Below are 19,030 nucleotides of genomic sequence, written 5' to 3' on the forward strand. Positions count from 1 at the left end.
CATCTTCAAAGTGTGCTCCCCATAGAGAATCTTTAAGCGGCCCAAAGAGATGGAAGTTTGAGGGGCCAGGTCTGGACTGTAGCGTGGATGAGGCAATGATGTCCAACCCAATTTGGCGATGTGTTCCCGAGTTCTCAGACTTGTGTGAGGGCGTGCATTATCGTGTTGGAGCAACATTTCTGCTGGATTCTTGTCCGATCGAACACGTCGGAAACGGTTCTTGAGTTTATTCAGTCTTCACGTATGCCTCTGAATTGATGGTTGACCCTCTTGACACCATCACAATCCCAAAAGACTGTCACCATTACTTTTCCGGCACAGGGAGTTGTCTTGATTTTCTTCTTTTGTGGTGAATGAGGATTATGCCATTCCATGACTGCCTTTTTGTTTCCGGCGCGACGTGGTGCATCCAGCTTTCGTCCTCCGTTACGATCCGCTGCAGAAAGGCCTCACTGTCGGTCTCAAAACGCTCCAACAATTCAGATGAAATGGCCTTTCTTTGAATCTTTTGGCCCGCTGTGAGCATTCGTAGAACCCATCGTAAGCACCTCTTTGAATATCCGAGAGTCTCAATCATTGCGGACGCACTTCCAATGCTGACCGACAACTGTAGAGCCAATCGTCGAGTCGTGATGCGTCGGTCGGCGCGAGTAATGGCATCCGCAGGATTCAGCGTGTCTTGAGCACTAGCTGAGACAGGACATCCCGAGCGTGGCTGATCGTGGAGCTCTGTTTCTGCATTTCCTGAGGCTGTAACTTTCTTTACCCATCGCCTAATTATACTCCTATCAACTGCAGCATCACCATACACTGCATACAAACGTTTATGGATGTTCACCATGGTTTCTTTTTCTGCACACAAGAATTCAATAACAACACGCTGCCTGTAACGAGAGCCATATGTAGACTCCATTTTGTCGCTGTACTACTGCTCTGCCATCTGACAGAACGATTCGAAACTTCACCTGCCCACAGAACAAGCATCAAATGTGAAGCACCAACAAGGACGTTTGTCTATGTATATTAATAGCTTTTTAAAAAAATGTGGGGCATTGCTTATTGAACGCCCTATAAATGACCAACTCCTACCTACTATGTCCAGTTGCGCTGGTATGTTAATAGTTTGCATATCCAAGCATGTCGTAAATTCTATGCCAATTTGGCATTTATTGCATTCCGCCATCATGGTGATGCAATTTAACACAGATGTGCAAAATAGTTTATTAAAAGTATTTAATTTCAAAATGGAAATACTTGGTTATATTTTTCAATTCCATATGTAAATAAAAGATGATTTTAAATAAAAGTATTTAAATACAAAATGTAAAATACGTATTTTCAAAATACCTTTATTCAAATCAAATACCATTTTACATGCCATCTGTTTCGGTGATTTTAACACCAATAATTTTTCAATTATTATTCCACCAAAGAAAAATAGTCCTTCAGCGGAAGCAGAATATGATAAACAAGTATTATACCGGTATTTAGGGAAACTATTTTTACAGCAGGATATCTGTTCAGGGAATCAAAAATATTGTCATTATCTTTCAAATATTTTGTGTTTCCAGATCTGTTGTAGTATTTGCGCTATTTCTGGCTGCCGAAGAATCGAAGTCCTCAATAACCATATAAGAAGACTTACTTCTTTTTTATAATATAATGTTGCAAACTCTTCCCATCTTCTTCTTGTTTCATCTTTCACACTTCTGAAATAACAATTTCTTTAATGTGTTTTCTGCTAGCCTTAAGTTCCCATTTCAATTTAAAAAAAAAAAAAAAAAAAAAAAAAAGACAAGATATGGATGCTAATGCTTTGCTTTTCGCTCCTCTAGTTTACAGAATCTCGCAAAGTAATTATTAAAACTTTCTTTGATGACGTCTATCAGCACGTTGCAGTACGTAGGTTTATCCATTTGCAAGCTGCTTAGCATTCTTTGTATTCTCGTTAGTTCTGGCGGAAGACGCCCATTCGTAGGTATTTTTGTCCCCTTCTAAATTTCTGATGCCGTCAGCAGTCGGTTTCGACAGATTATGTGTTCTTTAACTAATCGCATTTTAGTTTCTTTAAAAGTTGCTAATTCGAGTTTCCCTAACGTTTCATTTAGAGTACCTTGACTGTGAGTAGATCCTGAATAGAATTACAGTATGTATTCCTTCATGTTGGTACGGATGAGTAGGGAATTTTCCAGATGTTTCTAAATAAGCCTCACAGGACTTAGGATACATTGATCACATATTGTAATGTACTTGACGTAGTGACGTTATTGCATCATAATTTTTTTTGTGTGAATTACTCCGAGATCCTTACTTACACATATCTCTTGACGCTATTCAATGTAATGTATGTGACTGCACTCTCTCATCCCTTCACTTCCTTTTGAGAGCACTAGGTCTTATCACCTGATTTCGGTAGGTCTTACATTAAACAAACAATAACAGTAAACATATAAAGTGTACTCAAGCCTACCTCCATCTTCTAATAATTAGTTTCGTGGTCTCATTCACTTGACAGGTATACCTTTGGCGCTTATTGCTCCATCTGTACCTGTCATGGAACTATTTTTTGTTTAAACAGGTGGGCCATTAAATGAATGAAAGCTATGATGTATGAAATAACAAACTCAAGAGAAGCATTTGCATTTTACAAATACAAAATATCTATATGTTAAGTGTATTGAAATAAAACGGAAAAAGTTTTTTTAAAAAAAGGATTTCAAACGAAAAATAAAAATAGGTATTTTGCATTTTGGATTTTCATTTCAGATACATGTATTTCACGTAATATATATCTCTACAATTTTAATGACCAGCTGTGTATTTAACTGAGACGGAATAGTTTGTATAAAATTGGCATGTATTATTTTGGTGATAGGCAGGTAGCACTCAGATAATAGTAAATGGTTTCTATATTCACATTTTCAGTATATTTTAACATTAGAAGCATGGTCACAAACAAAGTTGATATCACTATTTAAAAAAGAAGGCGGTAGTATCTGCGGGAACTTTAGAGAAATTAGCTTGCTGGACACCACATACGAAGTTTATGCAAGTGAATAAGAGGTTAAAGGTTAAAGCTGAGAGTTTGTTAGGGAAAGAACAAATAGGGTATCGGCGGAGTAGATTGACAAGGGATGCGGTATTTATAATCAAATAAATAATCAAGAAACAGAATATAAAAGGGAAACCCGTTTATAGTTCATTGATTTTATTAAGTCATTCGATAATGTTGATACAAAGAAACTTTGAAGACTTGTGGGGAAAAGAGGATATCCACAACACCTAATAAGTAGTTTGAAAAGTCTATACAAACACACGACTGTAATTTTAGATATAAATGGCACTCTAACACAGCCTATAGCTACAAATAAACAGTACGACAACGATGCAGCATTTCACCCACACTTTTAACATTTATTTAGACGACGCAATTCAGAAATGGAAGGAGATTTTTATAGGGGGAATTAAAATTAATAATATTTCCCCTTTGAATTATCTTTTAATGCGGACGAGGCCGCACTGCTGGCAGGGATTGCAAATGACCTACAAAGGGAAATACATTTACTACATAAGGTTTGTGAAGAGTACCATTTGACGATTTTTGAGAAGAAGTCAAAATCAATGGCTTTTGAAGTGAAATATACTATATGAACAAAAATTGTGATCAACAAAAAAAAAAAAAGGTTCAAATGGCTCTAAGCACTATGGGACTCAACTGCTGTGGTCATCAGTCCCCTAGAACTTAGAACTACTTAAACCTAACTAACCTAAGGACATTACACACATCCATGCCCGAGGCAGGATTCGAACCTGCGACCGTAGCAGTCGCACGGTGTGATCAACAGCTGAACAATAGAACAGATTAAACATTTTAACTATTTAGGTTGTGACGTAACTGATGAGTATGATGAAGATGTAGAGAAGAAATTAGTAAAATTTAGGAATACATGTGGAACAATAAACATGTCTAATTAATGAAACGAGGAAAGAACCAAGATTGAAATTTTATAGACAACAGCAGTTCCAGTGTTTGTTTACGGAAGTGATTCTTGGGTTACAAGTAAACATCAAGAAAGTCGCATTCATCAACAGGGATGAGGTTTCTAAAGAGCAGTAAAGGGATGCACAAGAGCCCAGTGATTTCGACACACAGAAATTAGGGAAAATGGAATATATTTAACATCTTCAATAAAATACAGGAAACAGGAGAAACTGGAACGAGCATCTTCAAAGAATGAGTGATGAAAGATTACCTCTCCAGATAAGAAGTTTTAAGCATGTTAGGAGAAGAAGTCAAGTAGACGGAGAAAGTGATGGGTACTGTAACAGGCAAAACAATAAAAAGTCCAACTGCTTGAAGTGAAGATGGTGGTGATAATACTAGGTGCTAACACAAGAAAAAGTATCACTACCTCAAAGCAAACATACCAGGAAGCTTTTAGAATCCAGAGCCATTTCTCATTTTCAGTTGCAAGAAGAACAGCGCCGAATGGCGAACAATTTCGAAATTTCAAAAGATATGGGTCTGGGCACACTTGCTAGAACTTGAACGCAGTAACTTGGCCCGTACCTGCGCAGTCGGCACAATAGGGAATGGTAACGGTGGGGGTCCGTTTATGAACGGCTACGGGGCAGTAGGGGAGGTGCAGTACGGCAGCTGCAGCCTATATACAGACGCGTACCTCGCATAACTTGTAAGCTACAGCTAGCGAGTTTCTCACAAGACTGCTGAAAAAGAAATAGTCGCACGAACAAAGGGTCAGTCAAAGAAAAACAAATTCCACCATGCACTGTCAGAAGGAAATCTCATAAAACAAATGATGATGTACAAAAATTTGGCGTAATGGGCAACGCTATTTACTAGAATAATGAGAAAAGAAGATAAAGAATGTGTCAGTTGGAAATTATGTGTCAACTAGGCTGCGTATTGGGCACTGCTTTTTTAGCCATCGTCATTTGATGAGTGGCGCTCCCCCACCACTTCGTACACATTGCGCCCAAGTCTTAACTGTCCGCCACTTCCTGACGGAATGCCCATTTTTTAACCGTTTAAGTTCCCGCTTGGGTTTGCCGTCTGAGTTATCAGCCGTTTTAGCAAATGACGCGCGGGCTCTCGACCGCGTTTCACTTTTTATCCGTCAAAGCAATATGGCGAAGGACATTTAATTTTTAGCTTTGGACCTCCGTTTCTGTATGATGTCCTTTTTAGCCCTTTCTCCACGTGCTTGTTTTTAGCTGTCTGCTCTTACGTCAATTGGGACTGACGTATAGTCGTTTTCTAACTACTCTCTCTCTCTTCGTGTTCTATAGTTTGGCACGTAAGACCCCATTTGTTTTTTTGCGCCCTAAAGCAAAGCAAAACAAAACAAAAAAACCTCATGTTCGCCACTATTACATAAATATAAATTTTTCTTCTCCTCTTTCTGCTTCTTTCCTCAACTAGTGAAGCCTTGGGAATGCTTGCAGGTCATCCTTTATTCTTTTCCGTGTGCAATTGGAGTACCTAACAGTTTCTGCAACACTTTTTAGCTGATTTTTAATTATATTTTTGCTTCATTCTTTACTTTTTCCGACATAAATTTCATGGCACTACGTAACTGATTATGAACAACTTTCCCAGCACCTATAATTTGCTGAGGCTTTGGTGTCACGTTATGTAGTAAAGAGATACAGAAGACGGTCAGTTGAGCTACCCACACACTCGAAACATCTTGGTGGTCTCGCCCAGCGCCCAGGATGACAAAGTGGCCCTGCGTCGGGGCCATGTTATTTTGCGCTGTAGCCCCATATAGTGTCCCCTTTGAAATATTCAAGCCGATATATTTGAAGTAAATAATAAAAGGACTCTGAATAATGTTATATGGACATAAACGACAAATTACTTATGAAAATGTATTAAATTAGCTTCAAAGAAAGACTATCTCGATTGCAATGTAATAAAAAGACATTATTTATATTAGATGAGATCGTAGTGCATAACGTTCTCGAAACTATCATTATTATCTATTTCTTCTGCTGTATGTAAGGTACGCTTGCTATTGTAAAGCAGTAGCTTCAGTTCTATTTATTCTCGTACGTAGCGAATAATTCAAGTATGTATTATGTGCTTAGTGGAAATATATTTACAAAAAGTGAGTGCATTGTCTTAATTAAAGAGCCCATGCAAACAATTCTTCCTGAATTAATAATTGCAAGAAGTTATTTAGCATTTTTTCAGTCTCTGCGAAGCGAGCAGCGGTGATCTTTGACTGGACACAATTGGCCGCCATTACGCGGCGTATTTAAATTTATTTTTTTGTGTAACGTATCACAACAGCCGCAGCAGAAAGAATCATATCATGTTATTGAATTACCTAAAGTTCAAAGCTTCACTAATTTTATTACGTCCAAAAATACATATATTTAGATTAAAGTTCAGTCTTGATCACGTTATGTCTGTTTTAATGAGTAACCGGTTTCGGTTTTTTCTATAAAACCATCATCAGACCCATTGGCTCCCTTGGGTTGGTAGGTGGAGCTCTCCTTGCTGCTGTGCAGTCAACTGATCAGTTGACTGCACAGCAGCAAGGAGAGCTCCACCTACCAACCCAAGGGAGCCAATGGGTCTGATGATGGTTTTATAGAAAAAACCGAAACCGGTTACTCATTAAAACAGACATAACGTGATCAAGACTGAACTTTAATCTAAATATAACAATTAATTGATCACTGTATTCCAAAAATGTTTACCAAAATTGTAAAAAATACATACTTTCAAAGATACGATTGATTCTAGGTCAGTGAACTTAGCCTGCATTACATTTCTCCGAAAGCATTTGAAATAATTAAATAATTTGTAGGGAACCTGGCGTTCATTTGAAATATAACATCTTTGGCCACCTACAAATCAATTATCCCTTAATAATAATAATAATAACCACATAACCACAGAAAGGAAAGGATAATATACCTATACTCAATCTCCAGTAAATGTTCTGACATTTTTCAAACTAATTCTGAACTGATGCATTTGTGAGACGGGACAAAACCAAGTTCGGTTTACGATCATAACTTTGCACTGCAAGGAAGAGGTAGGATGTGCTCACCTGGAGGATTAAGTGGAGTTTATGGATGTTGTATTGTGAGGAGTGTGGCGATAATAAGACTCAAGGTTGTTGAAATGTAACCCGACCCAAAAAAACACACAGTTTTTTAAAAATCATTTAAAATCTCTACCATAAAATTCACCTCTAATAATGGGATTTTAATTAACATACCAAATGCGCCTTACACAAATTAGAAAGAGCATAACATTTATTGAAGGCAACTGTTTATTGTCACAAGAATTTATTTTATTAACATTTTTTTTAAATTTTCTAGCAGTATAAGGAACGCAGCTGAATATCATTTATACTACCAGAAAATTTTTTTAACTTGATGTAGAATCGTACTGACTGTAAAGTACAATTTTGGAAGCATGCAGAAATTTGTAGATCTTCACTAATTTCTTGGGTCTTTCCCATACTAAATTATCTCTTAATTCTGACCAAACAAGTCCGAGATGGAGAAGGTTCTCTCAATGGATGCAGTGATGGCATTGCAAGAAATAAGGCACAAATAAAGTAGCTGTAAAAATAGTTTACTGTTTTCAATAAATTAATCCTAGGAATTTAAATTGGACCATTTAATCATCAGTATGGTTCAAATGGTTCAAATGGCTCTGAGCACTATAGGACTTAACTTCTAAGGTCATCAGTCCCTTAGAACTTAGAACTACTTAAACCTAACTAACCTAAGGATATCACACACATCCTTGCCCGAGGCAGGATTCGAACCTGCGACCGTAGCGGTCACGCGGTTCCAGACTGTAGCGCCTAGAACCGCACGGCCACCCCCGCCGGCAATCATCAGTATGAAAAAATCCCAAAATGAACAATAAAACACAATTTTACCCACTGGAATGTTTTATTATTTTTTTAAATACCCGGATTTTTCTCAACCCTCAAAAGAGTTGGTATATGGTAACGCGTATTGCGGTAGAGTGGAAGGAGATATGGGCTCTAGGATGGAAGTAGCTTGGACTGAGATCAGGATACGGCTATATGATAGAAGAAGAGTACAAGATGGGAAAGGAGGAGGGGCCCTTGATGTGAAAATGGACAGGGAAAAGTGTGTTAGATCCGATAAAAACGATAAATTTCATTGTCTGAGGGGTATGTTGTTGGACGTTGTGGTGAGATGTACTGGTATGTCCGGCAGCTTGCCAGGATTGGTAACTATGTTCGAGAAGTTTTCAGCAAGTGTAGTATTGAGGATATACGCAGTGTGGAAGAGGATGGATGCGTTAGTAAAGTGTCAGAAGAGGATAGGGTTCGACAGTGTAAGCTATTGTGGCCTTCCTACGCCATAATGGCTACACGTAGTAATTTACTCTACACTTACCTCTTTGTCGAATATCGACCGTCCCCCTCTGAGGCCAATAGCCGTACATCAAATCTAATTTTACTACATTGTTGCTTTTTTCCGTTTCTCTAACATCCACACTGACATAATCACTGCAAGTATTGAAAGAAAAAGTAATGTGGAGGTTTACCGTTAGAAGACGCCGGTGCTTTGTGAAGTATTCTGTCGGTAAACTAATGTATATCTTCCTGTAGTCCTCTCTATAACTGTCCTGCTCACAATTTCTGATGCAAGTAGAAATTTTTACGAGTGCGTCATGTTGGTATTGCCGGTATTATCGCAAATAAGTGTCATCAAGAACAATGACCAATATCTCGTTCATTTTATCAGCAGATAGTTCTTCAAAAGGAAGGTGAAATTAATCAGCACTGATAATCCACTCAGTTACAAATAATATATCGTGCACGTGAAAGGACTAGTCACAAATCTCTGATAAGAGCGTTAATCAGTCATCTCGCCGTATTGTAGATTATTACTTCGCACTCAGGAAACGACACTTTATTTCGACTGCTTTCTTGAATAGAAGGAAATACAATGTCATAAAAAAAAATTAGTACACCATTTTAGATTTTTCCAGTTTACTCAAGATTTATTGTTGCAGCAGTGCATATGGAGCTATAATGGTACTTGAATCACGCAACCATTACGGCACCTCACCTGAACCTCTCGATACCAGCAACATTCTACTGTGTTTCTGTAAAGTAGTTAACATATTTCTGAGACAGCATTCAGATTTGATTTCATTAATGTAGAGGTAATTTAATACATCGATGTGTTTATATTGCAATGATATTATTCGTATGTGTATTCTTTCTTTTGCCACTATGATCTTTGTCGTACTTGTAACTCTGATTTTTGGGCGCGTAAGCGATTATTAGTTAGTTAGAGAGTTGGAGACTGTTAAGTCAAGTCTTGGACGTCATGTTGGAAAGACGCATATTGTAGTCAACTTATAAAATGTGAACTTTAGCAGTGAGGAAGATGTTTTCAAGTATGTTTTGTATTGTGAAGTGATGTTTTGCGTGCTACGTGATATTGCAGCAAAAGTGCTGATTACTTTTTTTACATCACCATTGTCCTGCAAAAGTGTAATCTTCAAGAATGGTTTTTGAAACACATCTATAAAACTTTCGAATACAGCAGAATAAAACCTAGACCTCTTTGTATCCGAGCTTGGAATCATCACCACCTAGATTTTCGACGATTGAGCCATGATTTTACAACGAGACCATCGTGGGAAACACGAAAAGATGAGTGCCTAGTTTATTCATTATTACATGAAATGATTTTATTAACTGTGCTCTAATGACACCTGCCACATAATAACCTTGTTGTTGCCTGAAGATGCAGTATTTAGCAGCGTGAGCAACACCACAATCATTATTAAATTTTGACCTTTGTTGTGGCAGGGTTGTTAGAGAGTACATGAAATGATTACTTTAAAATATCAACAGCATAGGCGGTTCTGAAGTACCAGGTATCGACCCATGTTGAAACAACCACATAGCACGGGGTATCAGGTATCAACCTATGCTGGAACAACCACATAGCACATGGTGTAGTGTCCACGGGCGGCAATGCAGGTGCCGACTCTGGCATCTAGTCGATCGTACAGATGGCGAATACTATCCTGTGATAGGCTATTCCACGCCGTCTCGACCTGTTCGCGTAGTTCTGTAAGAGATGCAAGGGTCACTTCTCGTCCCATCATATCCCACAGGTGTTCGATTGGAGACAGGTCTGGAAATCGTGCTGCCATCCGGATCTCCCGAGAGCTGTTGGCAGGCGGGGTGCACTCATTTCTTGTGAGGCCAATTGAGGAGCTACTTGAATGAGAGGTAGCGGCTCCGCACACGAAAACTGACAACGGCTGGGAGAGCGGAGTGCTGACCACATGCCCCTCCATATCCGCATCCAATGATGTCTAACGACGTAAGATGAGACGGTAGTCGGTCGGTAATTTTGAGGCTTCCGAGGCCTGTTCAAATGGAGTAGCAATACGCGCATTAGAGTTATGAGGTTAACAGGTATAAATACAGGAGGCGAAAAGTTACATACAAGTTGATTCAACTAAGCCGTTCACATCAAATATTTCCCGAACCGTTTAAGATATCGTAATTCTCTTTCCATCCAAATGAATTGTGGCCGAGTGGTTCTAGGCGCTTCAGTCTGGAGCCGCGCGATTGCTACGGTCGCAGGTTCGAATCCTGCCTCGGGCATGGATGTGTGTGATGTCCTTAGGTTAGTTAGGTTTAAGTAGTTATAAGTACTAGGGGACTTATGACCTCAGATGTTAAGTCCCATAGTGCTCAGAGCCATTTGAACCAATAAGTGCTCATTAGGCGGCGAAAACTCCTTCTGATAGCCATATTACAGATGTATTAGTATCAACTTAGCTTTCTTTTTCTTTTTTTTTTTTTTTTTTAAAAAAGGAGTATAGAAATTCCGCTCCTGGTATCGTACCTCTAATAGAGATGAATTCAACGGTGTTTCACTCTTCAAAATCCGGTTAGAAGATTCGGAGAAATTACAATATTTAGACCTTAGGATTTATCTGTTATGAACAAGAAACCGGTTTCTGTCTTAAGCGGAAGTTCGTGTTGCTATACGGAAGTGTCGCGTCTGGCGGATTGGGTGTTCCAACTCGACCAGCTAAGACTCGCTGCTTACAAAAACGGAACAGTGGAGAAAAGTTCGATTTAAAACTGATACTAATCACCTTGGCTAGATGTTGTTGGGTTAGCACACCAACTGGAAGGCAAAGGGCTTGGAATTTAAGGACGATTGACCAGTTCACTATGGTAACAGTTGTGCATTAATTTCTGCCATAGTCTTGGAAGAAATGTGAAGGATATGGACATATTTCACAACACTGTGTACTGCGTAGAATAGAAGAACTTTTCGGGAACGATGATGGTTTGCATCAGCATGACAAAGCATCCTGTCAGCTGGGAGCATCTGTGAGGCAATGGTTCAAATGGCTCTGAGCACTATGGGACTCAACTGCTGAGGTTATTAGTCCCCTAGAACCTAGAACTAGTTAAACCTACCTAACCTAAGGACATCACAAACATCCATGCCCGAGGCAGGATTCGAACCTGCGACCGTAGCGGTCTTGCGGTTCCAGACTGCAGCGCCTTTAACCGCACGGCCACTTCGGCCGGCCTGTGAGGCAATGGTTTGTGGACAATTACACTCCTGAAATGGACTGGCCTACCCAGAGAGTCCAACCTCAACCAAATGAAACACGACTGCGATGAACTACAACGTCGATTTCACTCGAGACCCCAGCGTCCAACATCACTACCTTCTCTGGTTTCTGCTCTTGAGGAAGGATGGGCTGTCATTCTTCCACAGACATTTTGACACATGACTGAATTTGTCAAGAGAGTTAAAGTCATCATAACGGTGAAGGGTGGCCAAAGTCAATTAGTGGTAATAGGTGCCCAGATACTTTCGAAAAGATAGTGCAATGGACCTCAACCCGGGGGTAATTATCCCCTGACGGATAAAATGACATTTCTGAGGGATAAAATCCAAAAAGGTTTAACTGTGTTTCAGTCATGAAACAAATTATTTATAAAATATTATTACACTCTCCATTACAACTAGAACATTTGTCCCACCGGTGCTTCCACTGTTGGAAATATTTTTTGTAGTCATCTTAAAAAATGGTTGACAGCACTTCTCGATGTTGTCAAATCGGTGTCCTTTCATGCCCCTTTTCATGCATGGAAGTGAGGAAAAGTCGCACTGCTCCAGGCCAGGCGAATAAGGTGCGTGGGGCATCGGAATCATCCCATTTTTAGGCAAAAACTGTCTAACAGAGATGGGTGTGTGTGCAGGTGCGTTGTCGTGTTGGAAGAACCAGTTTCCTGCCTGCCACAGATCGGGTCTTTTTTGAAGAACGTAATCTTTAGCTAATCCCGGACAGTTGATCAATTGTCTGTCGACGGTCTGTGAGCACAAGGTCTAGAATTTTTTCAATAGTTTCGATTTGGGCAGTTCATAGATGATCAGAACGAGGTTTGTGATCAATTGAGACGCCGCCATTTTCAAATCGAGCAAACCACTCAGAAAATTGAGTTTTTCGCATAGCGTCATCTTGGTAAGCTGTCTCCAACATTAAAACAGTTACAGCAGAATTTTTACCAAGTAGAAAACAAAATTTCACTGCTGCACACTGTTTAACTTAAACTTGCCATCACAGAAAACGAAACAGTGCTAGCAGACACAATTACTGCAGATGAACAGAACAAGCCAGGTCGACAACACAGGTGGCACTGGACTGGCAATGAGTTGTGCTTCACACGCCTATCGGCAGAATTGCCCACAGAGATGTCACTCCGGTGCTTTTTTTTTTTTTTTTTTGGGTACTCCCTTGTATAAATTATGAATAATTCCTTTCTCAATTACTAGTATTAATGGGTGACACTGTGGGGTGGAGTTTACATATTCCTCACACAGTTCACAAACTACTCACATACTACATGCTTTGGACGATACATCGGTGACAGTAAAGTGAGACATGTACGAGGGCTACTTGGAAAGTAAGGAGTGATAGGTCGCGAAATGGAAACCACAATGAAAATCAAAACTGTTTTACTTGCAACAGTTAGCTACACCTTCCAGCTACTTCTCTACACTGTCGCCGCTCAGACTTAGACATCTGTCACAGCGTTGTACCAACTTTTCAATTCCCTCGTTATAGAAGACAGCTGAATATGCTTTTAGACAATTTTCTACTCTGAACTGCAGCTCGTTGTCTGTGTCAAAATATTGTCTTCATAGCCAGCGGTTCATTTGAGCGGAGATGAACCTCAGGGGTAGCCAATTATGGGCTGTATTGTGGGTGATCAAACACTTCCCATCGAAAACGCTGCAGGAGCATCTTCATTGCCCCTGCAGAGTGCGGCCGAGAATTGTCGTATAGAACGAACTGCATGACAGTCATGTTACGTGGATTACATAGCTTCAGGCGAAATTTTTCGCCAGGCCCTTATACTTGGCGGGAGACGCTAATTTCTAGCCATCTTTACGTTCTCACTGCGAGCTCAGAACTGAAAAGAGCGACATGATGCGATCGATGGGCGTACTAGACACAGTGCCCAACGCATCTGTGCAAAGCTTCATCAGATTTTCACTGTATTTTCCATTTCGCGACAGATCGTTCCTTACTTTCCGAATAACGCTCGTACAGAACAGACGCTAAATATCTCGGTAAACGTCTTCTCCAAGTTGGAATACTTCCTCCAATACACTAGAATTTGCTTCATTACTCACTCCGAAGCAGATAAATAAATTAATTGATAGCGTGGCACAACAGTAACTACTTAAGAGCTGGTACCGTGCTCTCTGCCTCGGTAGTTGCAGGTCAGCATGGAGGAATGCTAACAGAAGGTCTGGGTTCCATTCCTGTCCAGAAAGGAGATTTTCTCCGCTCGGGGAGTGGGTATTATATTATCCTCATCAGCATTTTATCATCACTGACGCGCAAGACGTCTAAATGGTATCACATAAAAAGACTCAGTCGGCGGCGAGCTGCCACAACAGAGAGAGAGAGAGAGAGAGAGAGAGAGAGAGAGAGGTATTGGAGTGACGAGACACAAAGCATTAACAGCCTGAAGTTGTCCAATTTCTGCTAGCTCAGAAGTAAGGAGTCAACTAAGCATGTGATTTGTCAACCGTAAGTTTAGTACATTTATTTCAACTTGGTTGATTTTAAATGGAGGTGTAGGGTGCAGGTGATGTAAGTGCCGCTACAGAGAGGAGTAGTGCAGAGGAAGCATGTTTGGTAGCAATCACTGTGGATAGTTGCATTCCTTATATGAAAAGGAGTAGAAGGTAGCACTCGCGATGATCGCGAATTGCTCCATCACAAGAAAATACATTCCTGGAAATTGAAATAAGAACACCGTGAATTCATTGTCCCAGGAAGGGGAAACTTTATTGACACATTCCTGGGGTCAGATACATCACATGATCACACTGACAGAACCACAGGCACATAGACACAGGCAACAGAGCATGCACAATGTCGGCACTAGTACAGTGTATATCCACCTTTCGCAGCAATGTAGGCTGCTATTCTCCCATGGAGATGATCGTAGAGATGCTGGATGTAGTCCTGTGGAACGGCTTGCCATGCCATTTCCACCTGGCGCCTCAGTTGGACCAGCGTTCGTGCTGGACGTGCAGACCGCGTGAGACGACGCTTCATCCAGTCCCAAACATGCTCAATGAGGGACAGATCCGGAGATCTTGCTGGCCAGGGTAGTTGACTTACACCTTCTAGAGCACGTTGGGTGGCATGGGATACATGCGGACGTGCATTGTCCTGTTGGAACAGCAAGTTCCCTTGCCGGTCTAGGAATGGTAGAACGATGGGTTCGATGACGGTTTGGATGTACCGTGCACTATTCAGTGTCCCCTCGACGATCACCAGTGGTGTACGGCCAGTGTAGGAGATCGCTCCCCACACCATGATGCCGGGTGTTGGCCCTGTGTGCCTCGGTCGTATGCAGTCCTGATTGTGGCGCTCACCTGCACGGCGCCAAACACGCATACGACCATCATTGGCACCAAGGCAGAAGCGGCTCTCATCGCTGAAGACGACACGTCTCCATTCGTCCCTCCATTCACGCCTGTCGCGACACCACTGGAGGCGGGCTGCACGATGTTGGGGCGTGAGCGGAAGACGGCCTAACGGTGTGCGGGACCGTAGCCCAGCTTCATGGAGACGGTTGCGAATGGTCCTCGCCGATACCCCAGGAGCAACAGTGCCCCTAATTTGCTGGGAAGTGGCGGTGCGGTCCCCTACGGCACTGCGTAGGATCCTACGGTCTTGGCGTGCATCCGTGCGTCGCTGCGGTCCGGTCCCAGGTCGACGGGCACGTGCACCTTCCGCCGACCACTGGCGACAACATCGATGTACTGTGGAGACCTCACGCCCCACGTGTTGAGCAATTCGGCGGTACGTCCACCCGGCCTCCCGCATGCCCACTATACGCCCTCGCTCAAAGTCCGTCAACTGCACATACGGTTCACGTCCACGCTATCGCGGCATGCTACCAGTGTTAAAGACTGCGATGGAGCTCCGTATGCCACGGCAAACTGGCTGACACTGACGGCGGCGGTGCACAAATGCTGCGCAGCTAGCGCCATTCGACGGCCAACACCGCGGTTCCTGGTGTGTCCGCTGTGCCGTGCGTGTGATCATTGCTTGTACAGCCCTCTCGCAGTGTCCGGAGCAAGTATGGTGTGTCTGACACACCGGTGTCAATGTGTTCTTTTTTCCATTTCCAGGAGTGTAAAAACAAGGAACTGAATGGCTTAGGAGCACGATTTATGATGACGTGCACTGACTGAGAACAGACCAACTACCAAAAAGGTTGTGCGAAATACTGTAATTAGTACCAGTTGTCTGACTGATTCATTTCTTAGTGTCTTAATAAAACCTCGCATAAAAACTAAATTTTATTCATCTCTCATAATTTTAAAAACAAGTGTTGACAGGAAATTCGTTTTCATTCCAATTTTAGTTAGGCGCCAAACAAGCTGGTGACGTTCGGAAGTGCCGCGCAGTGGCCGATGGTGGTGTGCTAAGCTAATATTTGATTGCACTCAGAGGTACTGGTCTACGAAACGTTGGGAGCCTCTGCGACAGTATATGTCTGAAAACAGCATCACTGTCAGGAACCAAGTACAGAGGCAAACGCTAGTAATAAGAAATGAGAAATGAACGACAAGAGGTTGTAAGAGGTCGATGATTAAGGAATTTGTTGTTAGCGCACTCGAGCAGATGTAATTTCGATGGATTGCTCACGCGCTGCCTGCGATATGTAAGATATAAGAGAATCTGAGACCAAAGAGCAGTGTTGACTGCAGTATGAACTGTGTAGCAGTAGGTTGTTGCTAGCGAGCAGTCTGGTGTATCGTGTTGGCTGGGCCGGTCGTGGTGCAGCGATGGCGGAGCCTGGGCGTTATTGTATAAGGTAAAAGCAGCCTCGCGCATATGTAGTATTGTTGTATCAAGTCCCAAGTAAATGTTTAAAAAAAATCTCTTAATAATAATCTTTCTCATAAAAAGTAACTTTTGACAATCATTCATTTCAATTTAAAGAATTTACTAATTTCTCCGATCCTTGGTCATCCCGATTATTGAAAGGAAAAATCAGTTGCTTCTTTTTATACATGACAAATCTATCGGGCAGCATTGCACAGAGCTGCGCCAGGAGCAGATATATACGTGTTATCCGGCGACGTTATTGAGGTAAGATTTTTCAATTTATTCAGAATGATCTTTCAGGGCCATGACGCAGCACTGCTGACGTCCAAAATTTACCAGTTTAAATTCACAGTCAATTATTGAAAGGTTATAAGTGAGCAACAATTTTATTGAAAGGTTAATCACATTGTATTATTGATAGGTTACGCAATTTTCCCGTTTTAACGTTACACCAAATGTGAATATTATTTTTATTTCCAGAATGAGATTCTTACTCTGCAGCGGAGTGTGCGCTGATATGAAACTTCCTGGCAGATTAAAACTGTGTGCCCGACCGAGACTAGGCAAAGGTCCCGAGTTCGAGTCTCGGTCGGGCACACAGTTTTAATCTGCCAGGAAGTTTCATTATTTTTATTCATATTATTTTTATTTATTTTGTGTGGAGGTTAATGTGACTAATCTCTCAATAAAATTGTCGCTCACTTATAACCTGTGGTGTCACCGCCAGACACCACACTTGCTAGGTGGTAGCCTTTAAATCGGTCGCGGTCCGTTAGTATACGTCGGACCCGCGTGTCGCCACTATCAGTGATTGCAGACCAAGCGCCGCCACGCGGCAGGTCTAGAGAGACGTCCTAGCACTCGCCCCAGTTGTACAGCCGACTTTGCTAGCGATGGTTCACTGACAAATTACGCTCTCATTTGCCGAGACGATAGTTTAGCATAGCCTTCAGCTACGTCATTTGCTACGACCTAGCAAGGCGGCATTACTAGTTACTATAGATGCTGTAAAACATGTACCGTCATGAGCGATGTTCACCAATATGGATTAAAGTTAAGTATTCCAGCAGCTACGTACGTTTTTGGCTATTCTCATTTCCGTATCCTGTTCCAGACCTCACGCCAGCCTGCGTGAGCTTAAACGCGTGCCTTTCGGCTTCCTCCTAGTGGATTGGCTGTCTTGCCAATCCACAAAATAACCTTTCAATAATTACTGTGAATTTAAACTGGTAAATTTAGAACGTCAGCAGTGCTGCGTCAAGGCCCTGAAAATTCATTCTGAATAAATTGAAAAATCTTACCTCAATTACGTCGCCGGATAACGCGTATATATCTGCTCCTATAAGAAATTATTCTGGCACAGCTCAGTGCAATGCTGGCCGATAGATTTGTCTTATATAAAAGGAAACAACTGATTTTTCTTTTCAATAATCGGGATGACCAAGGATTGGAGAAATTAGTAAATTCTTTAAATTGAAATGAATGATTGTCAAAATTTACTTTTTATGAGAAAGATTATTATTAAGAGATTTTTTTTAAACATTTACTTGGGACTTGATACAACAATACTACATACGCGCGAGGCTGCTTTTACCTTATACTACAACGCTCAGGCTCCGCCATCGCTGCACCACGACCGGCCCAGCCAACACGATACACGCGACTGCTCGCTAGCAACAACTTACTGCTACTGCTACACAGTTCCTACTGCAGTCAACACATCTCTTTGGTCTCAGATTCTCTTATATCTTATATATCGCAGGCAGCGCGTGAGCAATCCATCGAAATTACATCTGCTCGAGTGCGCTAACAACAAATTCCTTAATTATGGACCTCTTACAAGGTAGACAGCCTACAGGACTGAGCACCAGCCATTCTCGACACAAATAAAATGGCCCACGTTTTAACAAGTATTTGTGTACATGTTTACAGAGCTTTTTTTAGCTTTACATAGCTCTCTGTGGGTGTCAGACATTATTTTTCAACGAATGACCTTGTTTTGCCGACATGTAGCGAATATGAGGTAAGCTATAAATTCTTCCTACTGGCATAAATTTTCTTTCTGCAAATTATTACAACGAAAATTAACCATGCAATGTAATTTTTAATCAGTGTATTGCAAATGAGGCAAGGAAAGGAAGTGAGAGCTAGAATACTTTGAGACCCTGGTAGTCATTTCAGCCGACATAACAACCGAATTGTTGCTGATCGTTTATCCACGTGTGACATCCAAGAGTTATAAATTAATGTCCTTTCGTCCAGCGTGATAGCGGATTACGCACACACACGACTGATGTGGCATCATTAGCAGCAAATTCAAGAAGTGGTGTTAATCGTGACATATTACATCACTGTAAAACAGATTCTTCGGCAAATCCAGATGAACAGGTAGTGGTATTTACTTGGTACAAACAGTCGTAAAAAATTTATCAGCTGATTGAAGCAATAGGATATAATGCGACTGAGCTACGGGCTTGTTAAGTACCACTTGCTGCTCGACTCGGATTAAGATCTCATTTGATCACATAAGCTTCGATAATCAATTACTTCAATGTATTATGCAACGTTAGCTCCCGTTGC

At 41.3% G+C, this 19,030-nt stretch overlaps 1 protein-coding gene across 3 annotated transcripts in view; it reads right to left on the reverse strand.

The window, feature by feature from the left end:
* LOC126262906 (V-type proton ATPase 116 kDa subunit a 1-like) overlaps positions 1–19,030 on the reverse strand; it is a 253,157-nt gene that overhangs the window by 197,782 nt on the left and 36,345 nt on the right. The window contains exon 1 of one of the 3 annotated variants that reach the window (XM_049959812.1): positions 8,573–8,673. The exons of the other annotated variants lie outside the window; for them this stretch is intronic. The gene's annotated coding sequence lies outside the window, so the exon portion shown is untranslated. Of the gene's footprint in view, positions 1–8,572; positions 8,674–19,030 lie in introns of those variants that run through there. 3 annotated transcript variants of the gene reach the window in all.

The sequence above is a fragment of the Schistocerca nitens genome, chromosome 6 (assembly GCF_023898315.1).
Source record: "Schistocerca nitens isolate TAMUIC-IGC-003100 chromosome 6, iqSchNite1.1, whole genome shotgun sequence".
Classification (NCBI taxonomy): domain Eukaryota; kingdom Metazoa; phylum Arthropoda; class Insecta; order Orthoptera; family Acrididae; genus Schistocerca; species Schistocerca nitens.